The following is an 11,910-nucleotide window of genomic DNA, read 5'->3' on the forward strand; positions in this document are numbered from 1 at the left end:
GCTGCCCCTCAGGGGCAACATTAGGTGGCACTGCATACTAATGTTGCAATCTATGGCAAAAATTTCAAAGGCAGTGCACCCTCTTCATCTCTCTCTCTCTTTTGATGAGTAATGCCACTATATAGCCCCTCGGTTTTGTTTCTTCTCGTATATAGATATCAATATTTTCATCAGTGGTGGCCGTAATGAGACAGCAGAGGCGTTGTGGATTGTTTGTCTGGCTGTTTCTTTATGAAGTTGCATACACAGGGATGGAAGTGCTGCGCCAACCTGCGCCAAAACACTAATTTCGAATGACGTCGCCAAATTTAGCAGCATCTGCATGTTGAGTGGCAACCACACAGCCATAGACATGTGTTGGCTAGCGCCTTGCCCTGCAATCCTAGCCCAAGCAATCCGTTTCAGCATCGGTGTCTTAGGAGTGTGGGTGTGTTTTGTGGCGTAATTGTAACTAGGCTGCAAGAAAATGAGCACCAATTTGTTCTATACAATGCAGTAGCGCACCCAGGATCTCTGCCAGGGGAGGCCCTCGTTGACAGTTTGCCAATACCATCTAAACAGCACTAATTTCAATTTCTTCACGGGAAATTGTCAAAAAATGCGCTTTTTGCGAGTGTGCAGACGATTGCGCGTCTTACATCTTAGTTGCAGTACTCAAATGCGCAAGGAAAGAAAAAGGGTTAAACAAAAGGGGGGGTTAAGTCGGTCTCAGGGGGGGGGGTACAATCCCCCCCCCCCCTTGTTGGTGCGCCACTGATACAATGCATTATGAATGTTTTATATAAGTGTTATGCATTTGGTGGCCTATACGTGAACCAGCTAAAGATGATTTGAACTGGCGCTCATTTCAGGGGGCAGTTGGGAAGAAAAGCTGCGTTGAATGAATAAGGTCGTACAGTTTGCTCAGCATGTCGCTCATCAGTTTTATTATACATTTTAGCACTCGCTTTCGCGCTTTATTGGTACATCTGTGTTGATTAATGGGCAAACATCGTGTGTGTGACGTTCTAAATCTATTTCGCCCGTGCTCCACATCCGGTTACCGGAATGATAGTGCGGTACGCTGACAAACGACTGGCTTGCTTTCATGAAACTTCTTGTTCACAAATATCCCCGTCAGTTGCGGTGTACATATTTGTGGATGCGACTTATTTTTGCCATTTCTGTGCAGTTGTGGCAAGCAATAGGCTCCGTACAGTCGAGTTTGCGGCTGCTCTGGCGCCATCTGGCGCAGCGACGCAACAGTGTTGGGAAGTGGGCGCCGCAGCTCGGCCGGCTCGATGAGTGTTCTTTCCCGCGCGCTACATTTAGTCTCGGCCACGGTTGAAGCCGTTTTGCTTTGTTCACCAGCCTCCTTATTTTTTATACGTCTTGCGACGGTGCAATGACATGCGCTTCATCGGCAAGCGTCGGAGGTGAAAAAAAAGGCAAGTGGAACCGGTGATACTGCTGCGTAAAGGGCTGTCACAACCACGAAGGCCAGCCGGGGATAAAGTTGTACAGGTTTCCTGGCAAGTCTTATGAGATCGAACGGCGAAAGAAATGGGTCGCAGCTGTGAGGAGAGTAAAGTAAGTCAGCTTCTTTGATATTTGTGACAAGGTTTTGTTCTGTAAAGCGTGCTACACATGTGCGTTTCACAGCTCGTTGTGCGACGCCAGCGGCCATGGCCAGCTGCTGAACATTTAAAAGAAATTTGTCACGACTTTGCTGATTTGATGACTGCTTGCCGTTGTCTTAGCATTCGGTATGATCAGCATAGCACTGGCATGTGCGATGAGCAATATTTTATGCCAAGGAAGCCTATTTTGTGCTGGCGAGCACTAACTCGACGATCCTCGTTTCGGCCGCTGGCGCTTGAGAGGCGCGGTTTCACATGGTAAGATTTTTCTTGTGATATACATTTGCGATGTATCATTGTAAAAGCAAAGCGCGTATGCAAGGAAAGGAATTCGCATGCGATATCGTATCTCGTGAAAGGGGCCTAATGAGCCTCGATCATTGTACATGATGAACGAACATTCGTGTCATGTAAATTAAGATCGCCTAGTTAATAAATCTCGTTTATCAGCGCAGCAGGTGGCTCCGACTGGGTCCCAAACGAGTCAACGAGGATAGCACGGTCACTGCCACACGATCCAACAATCCGAATCGTTTAGCTCACTCGACATGACTGTGCTGACGACAGCCTACGAGTGAGCGTGTAGCTGCACGCGGTCCAGATCGAGCTGTATGACAATCTAAAGTAACAGTGTGACAGGGGCATCAAATGATAGGCCGCGGTGTACAACGCGTCGGAGCGAAATGAGGCATGCATTGCCAACAGTGAGGCATCGATTAAAAATCGGTTTCAGGGTGTCACGTTTTCAGGGTGCCAGTTTAGTGACTTCAATTTTAGTATTACAGTAAGCTTTACTCACGTGAAGGATGACGTCGTGAAGGAGACGGCGTGGACGTTTGAACGTCCACGCCGTCTTTCACACAAGCAACATGCGAAGCAGCGTAGAGCTTGTCTCCGCTGGTTAACGCTGCACCGTGAAAGTAATCGTCTATCCTTTAATAGGCCTGAACCCCGCAAAAACTATTTGTGCCATCACAGAGGGCCACGCTTGTACTTTCACGTACACACACGCACAAAAAAAGAAAGCGGATCGCGGATATACGTGCGGCTTTCGGAGGCGTGTATACGTAGTTCCGAAATCTCGCTGTCTTCCCCCCTTCCCAGGTTCGCGCCGCCCGCCACATGCGACGCTGAGCATCGCGCCACCGCTGCTGCGCAGCAGCGCCGCCTGTTCACTGTACGGAGCCTATAGACCACAAAAATTAAGCTTAGGGTAAATTGAACGTTCTGTTTACCTCAAATACCTTCATTTTACTTCTGAGGTAAATCTATCGCTGCCGAAGATCTCCTTGGAGAAGGCACTGCAGCGTTTGACGGGAGGTGTGACGTGGGAGGTTTCTGCAGCAATTGCGAAAGAATTTGTTTGCCTTTCTAGTAATGCTTGCAACCAATAATTTAACTTGTACAAGTAATTCGCACTGGTGATAAAATTCTTTTTTTATGAAGAAACGTATCAATATGAGGGCTCAATAATTATATATTTAATCACTCTGTAATTATTGCGACTCATCATGAAATGCAGGAAGAGTAATTCTAGCATCTTGACTTGCTTTTAATGAAGTCTGCGGCACCTTGGCACAATATATGTAAATTTCATACATTTATCAACAGATCATAATTCGTGACTGAAGGGGATATCCAATGGCAACCGCAATTGTCACTGAAATTTGCACTCAGGCTGCATTTTCTGCATGGCCACACCACACAAAATCGGGCTTTTGCCGCCGCACAAAGCAAGCCAAGGATGTGAAGTTTCGTATTTAGTCAACCTTAGGGGCCAAATGGTGGTCGTAATTAAAAGTTCGGTGAAAGCACAACCCTCCGAAATTGCATTAGCGGCAACGATGTTTACGACATGACTTCAGATCGAGTCTGAAAATTTTAATAAGCCATCGTTTGGTGCACAAAATATAGGTTGTTGTTTTATTTTACACTGGCATTATGGTGTCTGTGGCAGAACCACAAATAAGCCTAAATAATCAAGCCTATTCAAAATATTGGTCGACGAAGCAGATCGGAAAGCCAGTGAAAATTATTATCCCTTTATTGTTTTCAAAAATATCTGTTTTTTTCTTGGTAAGTGATGTGAAATACTGGCCAACATTCTATGACCAGTATGTCACTTTACAATTTTTCTGTGCTATTTTGCTATCTGAACTGAAGGTCGCCAAGAATTAAAAATTACCAGAGGGTACTACGCAAATGGCGTTCACTGTACTTTGATGAGTGCTGTTCATGGTGGCCACTGCGAATATTTCTTGTTCATTGTACACGAATACGTTTAATTATCAAACTTTATAAATTTACCTAATCAACTTGATGTTAATGAAAAAGTTATGGATTACATTGAGAAATAACTGATAACAGCATTTAAAGCAACCGAATATTCATGAAGTCCTTTTTTTTAATGAAAAAGAAAGCTAGTGCAATAAATAAAAAATGAAATTAAATATATAAAAAAATGCTGTGAGCATGACAATGCTTCTGCGCCCCGAAGATTGCATCAATATTTACGTAAACCTCGTCATATAGGGGCACCACTGGGAACGAACATCCGTGCTTTTTGCTCGACATGTCAGCAGTTTATGGTGTGTATCCTTGATCTGAAGGAGCGCGATCTTGTAACCGTTCGCTTTCCAAAGCCTTGCAAGACTGTAGCACAGGTTTACACGTTCGTAATATAAACAATGTACTAGACGACGATGTTTCCGTTTGAGACTGCTTTTATTACTGGTGTGGGGACACATTGTCATGTGGACTAAAAAAAAAGATTTTGCAGGCTTTTTCTTGTGTTTGCTTTTTGTTTTCGTTGGAAAAAAGGACCACACAAGACCTAGGTTGCTATATATGCTGTTATCAGTCATTTGTCAACATATTCGACAACCTTTGCATTGGCACCATATTGAATAAGTAAGTTTAATAAATGTTAGCTCATTAAACTTAAATGTTAGTTGCTTGTTCACAATGAAAAAAGAGCGGGCGCTGTTCGCGGAGAGCCCTTGGTGATTTTTTTCTTGGCCACATGTAGTTGGCACATCCGGTATGATCCGGTAGTTTCTGAGAAACCAATTTTGGTTTCCTTTGTAGCTTCATGCTACGGTCGGGTAGATGACAATTTTTTTAGTCGTGAATTTTGCTCGCCCTGCGGGCTTCCACAGAACTGATCTGCTGTAATGTAAGTGTTCTGCGGAGTCGAATAAGAAACGCCTTTTCTTCATATGCCTGTATTTCACTCATGTTGAGCTTGACCAAGCTGCTCTCAAACGTGTATTTACTGCTCCGAAATGGACAATTCATGCTCCAAACCTGCTCCGAAGTGCCATATTTGCTGCTCCCAGAGCTGCTCCAAAACTTCCTTGGCCGCTTCCATCCCTGCATACAACTCATGGCTTTTTTCATGTCAGTGCAGATATCTTGTTGTTGATGTAGCATTCTCCTGTAACTTTCATGAGACTGCTTTCATCTGTAGCAGTTTATCAATATATTGTGAAGATAAAGTGAACTTGGCCTCGGGCACTCGCAAAGCGAGCGCGAAGAGAGAGAAGAAGAGGCAGAAGTTAAACAGGCATTCTGGCGGATGGCTCGCTGTCTGCTTCTCGCTTTACAATGGAGCAGCCGACGAAAGCCCAGTCTTAAGGCGATCCAGCCTTACGCACCGTTCTGCGGAGGCCTTGCGTCCTCCTGCATCTCGCCGTCCTGGGTCCTTTTGGCGAGGGAACGCTGTCAATGCTTCCCTTGTCATGGATGCCGCACCTTAGACTAACTCGATCTCCGAGCCCCCAAGGCATGCCGTCCACGCTGCCTTAGACATGGATCCTCGCCGTTGTGGGTTACTCCTGCGGCCAGGGAATGCAGTCCATGCTTCCCATGCCCTGGATCACTGTCCCATTGCATCATCGCCATCTCAGCCAGTTAGGGATGCCGTTTACGCTCCCCTGGCCATGCTTCTGGCTGCAGTGAGTACCGCGGCCGCCACCAGTCCTGGCTCAACTGATGCCATTCACGCTCCCTTGGCCACTGGTCCGGCTAGCCCGAGTACTGCGGCCGCTGCCGCCGCTTCAGTTTGCGTGGTTTCCGCCGCTGGCGGAACGGTCGGCTCAACCGGCAGCTTGACTGACGTCATGCGAGCCATCTCGCTGCTGTCACAGCAGCTGGACTACTTCGTTTCAACCACTTCTGGTTTCCCGCTAGCAGCCTTTCCATCACCGGCTTCCTCGGAACTACCAGAGTTCCACGGATTTCAGAATGACCCCATTCTGTGGGTGCAAGCAGCCAACGTGCTCGGCGCACGCCATGCCTGGCCCGACAACACGACATGGCTGGTTGCAGTAGGGTGACTTCAAGGTGCCGCCAAGGCGTGGGACATTTACGAAGGCCATAAGCACCGGTCCTGGGCAGAATGCAGCGCTGCCTTGATGGCTGCTTTTCGCCACAGCACTGCTCAGCGACCGGAGCTCGTGAGGTACCCCGCTTTGACGCACCAGTCGTGCCCAGTAACGCTTTGCCATGGAGGCCCGCCGGCTGCCCCGCCGCAGAAGCCGGCTCCCCGAGTGTCGTCATCGGCCCCATCGCAGACGGTGGGAAACGCATGGCGACTACCGCTCCTGCTTCGAGTCACCACCGAGCGTCAGATTAACTGGCATCATCGGCTCCACCACAACCCACAAAAACACAGCAGAACACCGCTGCTACTTCGACGTGGCATTCTACTGGCACCCGGGACTTGGCACCCGGGAAGGTTTTGGCATATTGCTTTGCCACCTGCCCCGCTGTAGATCCAGAATGCGAGTCAGTTTAACCACCACGGTTCTCGGATTCTTTGTCAACCACTTCCGACGCTTTACCATCACTTCCAGAGACCGAGACCACTTTCAGTCCACAGTGGTCAATGAAACGGCTCCCAAACACAACAACGCCGGGGCACATGGAGGCGCCGACGCTACCACTCCAGGAACCCGACCTATCCACGGATCGTGGCAGAAAGATGCCACATTGTTGCATGCCCACACAGTCGTTGGCCGAATGTGGCACCGTTCACAGCGCACTGAGGGAGGCCTTGCTGAAGGTCATCATCAGCAGAGACCTGTCTGGCACGCAAAAGACGCGCAACACACGCAAGACACCGAAAGAGACGCACAAAAGACAAGTGGCGCAATGCTCGCAAATTTTCGTTAAGCGCTAATGATTCGAGCGCAACGACGAGCCTTGATCATTTTGCGGCAACGTTGGGAAGAAGCACGCCACGGCTGAGCATAGCAGCGTCGTTTCATTGTCCAGCTTCTCCTGCCTTACGTGCACATCTGCGACGGTATAATTGTCGGCGAGACCTGCGACCAGCACGCAGCAGTCAGTGCTGCCCACTAGAAAAGCTGGTTGTGCACTGGACGGCTCACCAACGACGACCTCACTCCCTGGACAAGTTGCCTGGTTGCAAGAGTGCCAGAAACTCGCCGCGTGGCTGAGTGTGAAGATGAAGTGAACTTGGGCCTCGGGCGCTCGCAAAGCGGGTGCAAAGAGAGAGAAGGAGATCGAGGCAGAAGTTAAACAAGCATTCTGGCAACACAGGCTGTTGGCTTCTCGCTTTACAATGTACCTAGTTGTTTTCCAAGTTCATGGTGTTTCGTGTGCCAGACATGTATCAGTAAACATATAGAGTTTGCTATTAACTTGTTCAAACAATTCAAATGTACAGAAGTTTTTTTTCTATCAACATTTCTGTGTAGAAGTAATAATCTCGAGAGTCCTATCAGCTTAAAGCACGCAATTACTGAAGACCTAATCCGTGTAAAGCTGGGATTATCGGTCAGTACCGTTGAAAGGGTGCATCGAATAGGAAAAAAACGGCCTGATAAACCTAGACCAGTCATAATGAACTTCTTTGATTACAATGAGAAATTGCGTGTCCTTCATAATTCATTCAAACTGAAAGGCTCAACTATTTCTATTAGCCACGACTTTTGTGCAGCTACTTTAAAGAAACGTTCTAAACTATGGCAACATGGCAAACAGTTTAAAGCCAAAGGCCATAAAGTTTCTCTTGACTATGAGCGGCTTCGGGTAGATGATACCCTTTACGTTTGGGATGAGGCCACCTCGCAGCCTGTTATGCTACATCGGACCAACTTGCCTAGAGCTGGTCCTTGATTGCAAAGAGATACGCTCCGTTTTATCTTGCTTAATGCAAGAAGTCTTGCCAATAAGTCAAACGAATTAGAAGATATCCTCATCCTCTATGACCCACACATTTTGGCAGTCACAGAAACTTGGCTGACACCAGAGATAAATGATTCCGAAATAATTCCCCCATCCCACAAGATAATTAGACGCGACCGCACTGGGCGAGGAGGGGGCGTTGCCTTGATCGTAAAAAGGGAAATAAATTGTGTCCAGCTTCCAAACATACCCCAGCACGAAAGCATCTGGTGTGAAGTTAAATATCATGAGTTTCCAATTTTAGTCGGTGTCGTGTACAGGCCTCCCAAAAGCCCAGTGTCATTCGTGAAATCTCTTGCCGTCTACCTAGAGCGCATGCTCCGACCTAATCATAAATTTTTGATGGCCGGTGACTTCAATCTACCTAGTGTTGATTGGGAACAGCTATCAATCTCTGGCTCTCAAGATGCCGACAGTGCACACGTCCTTCTTGATTCTATGTTCTCTCATGATCTTAAACAGGTTGTACTACATCCCACACGTGTCACAAACATGACCTAATCGATTCTTGATCTTGTATTTATGAAAGGCTTGTCGGAAAATCCTATTGTTATCCTGACTGAAGGTATAGCTGACCACAAGCTTGTACATGTGGACTTGGAAATACAAAAATGCTTCCAAGTTACACCTATCACGCAGTCCTTTTTGGATTTTTCATCGGCTGATGACGAATCCATCTTGGATTGCTTACATCTTTCCCTTGATGAATTGAAACGCGATGACGACGTCACGCTTCTCTGGGACAAGTTTAACTCTGTTGTTAAGTATTGTATTGATAAATTCGTACCAAAGCGTAGAAAGAAAACTAAACGTCATAACCCTTGGATCACCCGTGAAATAATTCATCTCAAACGTAGAATAAAGCGCAAACGCAAGTATAAGCTAGCTCAGAATACCGAACTCCGCTCCTTAAGAGATGCTTTACTCATCAAACTACGTAACGCCCGTGACAAATTCCATAACCAGACTATGATTACATTCTTAAAAAACTCCCCAGACAAGTTTTGGCGTTTCTTGTCCGACTCTAATCGAAGTGTTCAGCAGCTAAGAATAAACAATAGCGTGAATTCTAATCTTAATGATATCGTCAATGAATTAAATGACACATTTTATAAAGCATTCACTATACCTTCAGTTCTCAGCGCCCATGATAAATCAAATACACCATCTGCATCTCAATCAATTCCTGACATTTCAATTAGTCGCGAAGGCATTCTTTCCATGCTGCTTGATATTGACGTAAAAAAATCGCCTGGAGCGGATGGTTTGCCTAACAACTTTCTTCGTCGCTACTCCGAACTGACTTCTAAATTCTTATACATTATTTTTAATGCATCCCTTAAACAGAGCTCAGTACCAAAAGACTGGCTCACGGCCAAAGTAATACCGGTGTTTAAATCAGGTGATAATCTTATTCCTAACAACTACAGACCTATATCCCTCATAAGCACATGTTGTAAGCTCTTGGAGCATATTATCGCTAATCACATATCCAACCACTTGGAAGCGAATAACTTTTTTGTAGATTTTCAGCATGGCTTTCGTAGGAAGTTCTCAACCTCAACTCAATTGTTATCTATCGTACACGACTTTGCCAGTGCCATAGATGACCGCCTGCAGATTGACGCAATATTTCTAGACTTGTCAAAGGCATTTGACCGTGTGCCACATGCAAATTTAATTGAAATTCTTAATTCACTTGGACTACCAGAAAATATAGTTCATTGGATTCAGGTTTACTTAGAAAATCGTGCTCAGTTTGTGGAAATTGATGGTGTGAAATCTAATAGCCTGCCTGTCTTATCCGGTGTACCACAGGGGTCAGTGCTGGGACCCCTGCTGTTTCTTATCTATGTAAATGATATTGCTAAAAATGTGGATCCTAATGTCAAGGTGAAATTGTTTGCTGATGATTGTGTCATTTATTCTTCTGTCAGGAGTTCTTCATGCCAGGATACACTTAACCGTAGTCTTTGTAAACTCGCGGACTGGTGCGACGACAGAGGAATGCAAATAAACTTTTCCAAAACAGTGTCAATGACAATAACATTGAAACGAAAACCGCTACTTTATACTTACCACATTGGCAATCGGAACCTCGAATCTATTACCTCTGTGAAATACTTAGGCATAACAATTAACAGTAACCTCAAATGGGACACCCATATTGACAACATATGCAACAAAGCATTCAAAAAACTTTGCTTTCTACGTAGAAAGCTAAAGAAGTCACCTTCATCTGTCAAGCTGCAAGCTTATCTTTCCCTCGTTCGCCCAGTCCTAGAGTATGCTTCCATAGTGTGGGACCCATACTGTAATAAGGAAATTGATAAACTTGAAAGAATTCAGCGCCTGGCTGCACGGTTTATTTGCTCTGACTACAAAACTTCGTCGTCAGTTTCTGGTATGTTAGGCCAACTTGGACTGGATCCGCTCCATGTGCGCCGTAAAATCGCCAGGCTGAAATTTTTTTACTCATTGTTTCATAATCAAACTGGTTTAGCAAATGTCACATATATTACCCCTGCTCCACACAGGTCGGCACGTATTTTTCATTCTAAAGTAGTCCAGTCGTACTTTGCCCGCACTAATATCTTTCAGAAATCATTTTTTCCACTTACGAGCGAAGAATGGAATCATTTACCGGAATTTGTTGTTGAATGCACATCTTATGTTTCATTTGAAAAACTACTAAAAAATGTTCTTTTGTAAACCCTCTCCTGCTTGGGCAGCATTGCTGCCTGCAGTATTGTGTAAATAAATAAATAAAATCTAGGATCGTACTTGTTTGTGCTTCCTGTTGGGTGGTATAGTTAATGAAGTTCAGTGCAAGAAACCAGTTTCTCCTTTCAGAAGACCCGTTTTTGTGCTAAAATGTTATCCAGAAGCTATTGCACCATTGAGCTGTGCCAAAAATGTTTACCAAATAACATATTAAATAGTGTGTAATAATGCCTCCAACCACTTGATTGCCAGGTTTGGCTTGGCTGGTTCAGTTGTTGGCCTGCTCTTATGTCTTGAGTAGTAACGCACCAATGGGCATGCCCTGGGAGGAAGACTGTTTGTGCAAAGGCACTTATGATCACCAGATTATGAATGCACAATGGCTTATAAACAGTAATGTTTCAAAGTCTCTCTTGCAGTAGGTGCTTCAAACAAAGCAACATGCATTTTTAATCTCTCTTATTTTATTATGCCATGCCCCACAACCCATCTAAAAAACAAGTACTACCATGACATTGGAGTGCGTGGCCGCTGTTTGTGGATTAGGGCACAGTTTGGGGGGTAAGCTTTGTGTTAGGATAAGTGTCTTAACCAACCATATTACGAAAATGGGAATTATAATGTAGCTGGAGTGGATTTCACCCTTGATTTTGAGGGGTCTCACACATATGCTCTTGGGACAAAGGAACGACAACACAGTAGTGCAAACAATCAAAAGGGCATTTATTGCACCTTTCATACACTAATGCACACTAGCCGAATTACAACCAATAGAACATTCACACGGGCGCGCGACAAATCAAGGAAGTTCAACTCACCGCGACCCGATAGCGAGCGAATATGTTCACCCCATGCTATGATAGCATCGCCTAGTCGTTCACGTGTACGGTCACGCGAACGGTGGTGCGTTCGAACGATCCGTGTTCGTTCATACCGGTGCCCCGCTCCGAGCTACGCGAGACGTCTCGCGAAGCGGGCCGGCGCACGCGCGAAGCGTTCGTGTGTGTTGGCCGCCGATCCCAACCCAAAGAGAGAACGCCTTCGACCTTTTTCTCCCAAGTCACCCCGCCGTTTGGTGGTGTTAGCATCGCGACACTCGCGCCATCTCTCACAACGCGTCGCGACCACTACGGCCGCCTCCGGCACCCAGCTGCGCGGTGAAGCCAGACCACAGGAGACGCGTGAGAGTTGCGCATCCCCACAATTTGTACTTACAAATTGCACATCTTTAGATATGTTACTTCATACATGCTTGCTAAAGCATTTTGTTTCTTGGTAGGTAATTATTTTATGATTATTGTGTTGCATTTTATAGATGACTTGTGGCATAAAGTTTGGCTTGTTCTGAACAATA

The sequence above is a fragment of the Dermacentor silvarum genome, unplaced genomic scaffold (genome assembly GCF_013339745.2).
Source record: "Dermacentor silvarum isolate Dsil-2018 unplaced genomic scaffold, BIME_Dsil_1.4 Seq251, whole genome shotgun sequence".
Lineage (NCBI taxonomy): Eukaryota > Metazoa > Arthropoda > Arachnida > Ixodida > Ixodidae > Dermacentor > Dermacentor silvarum.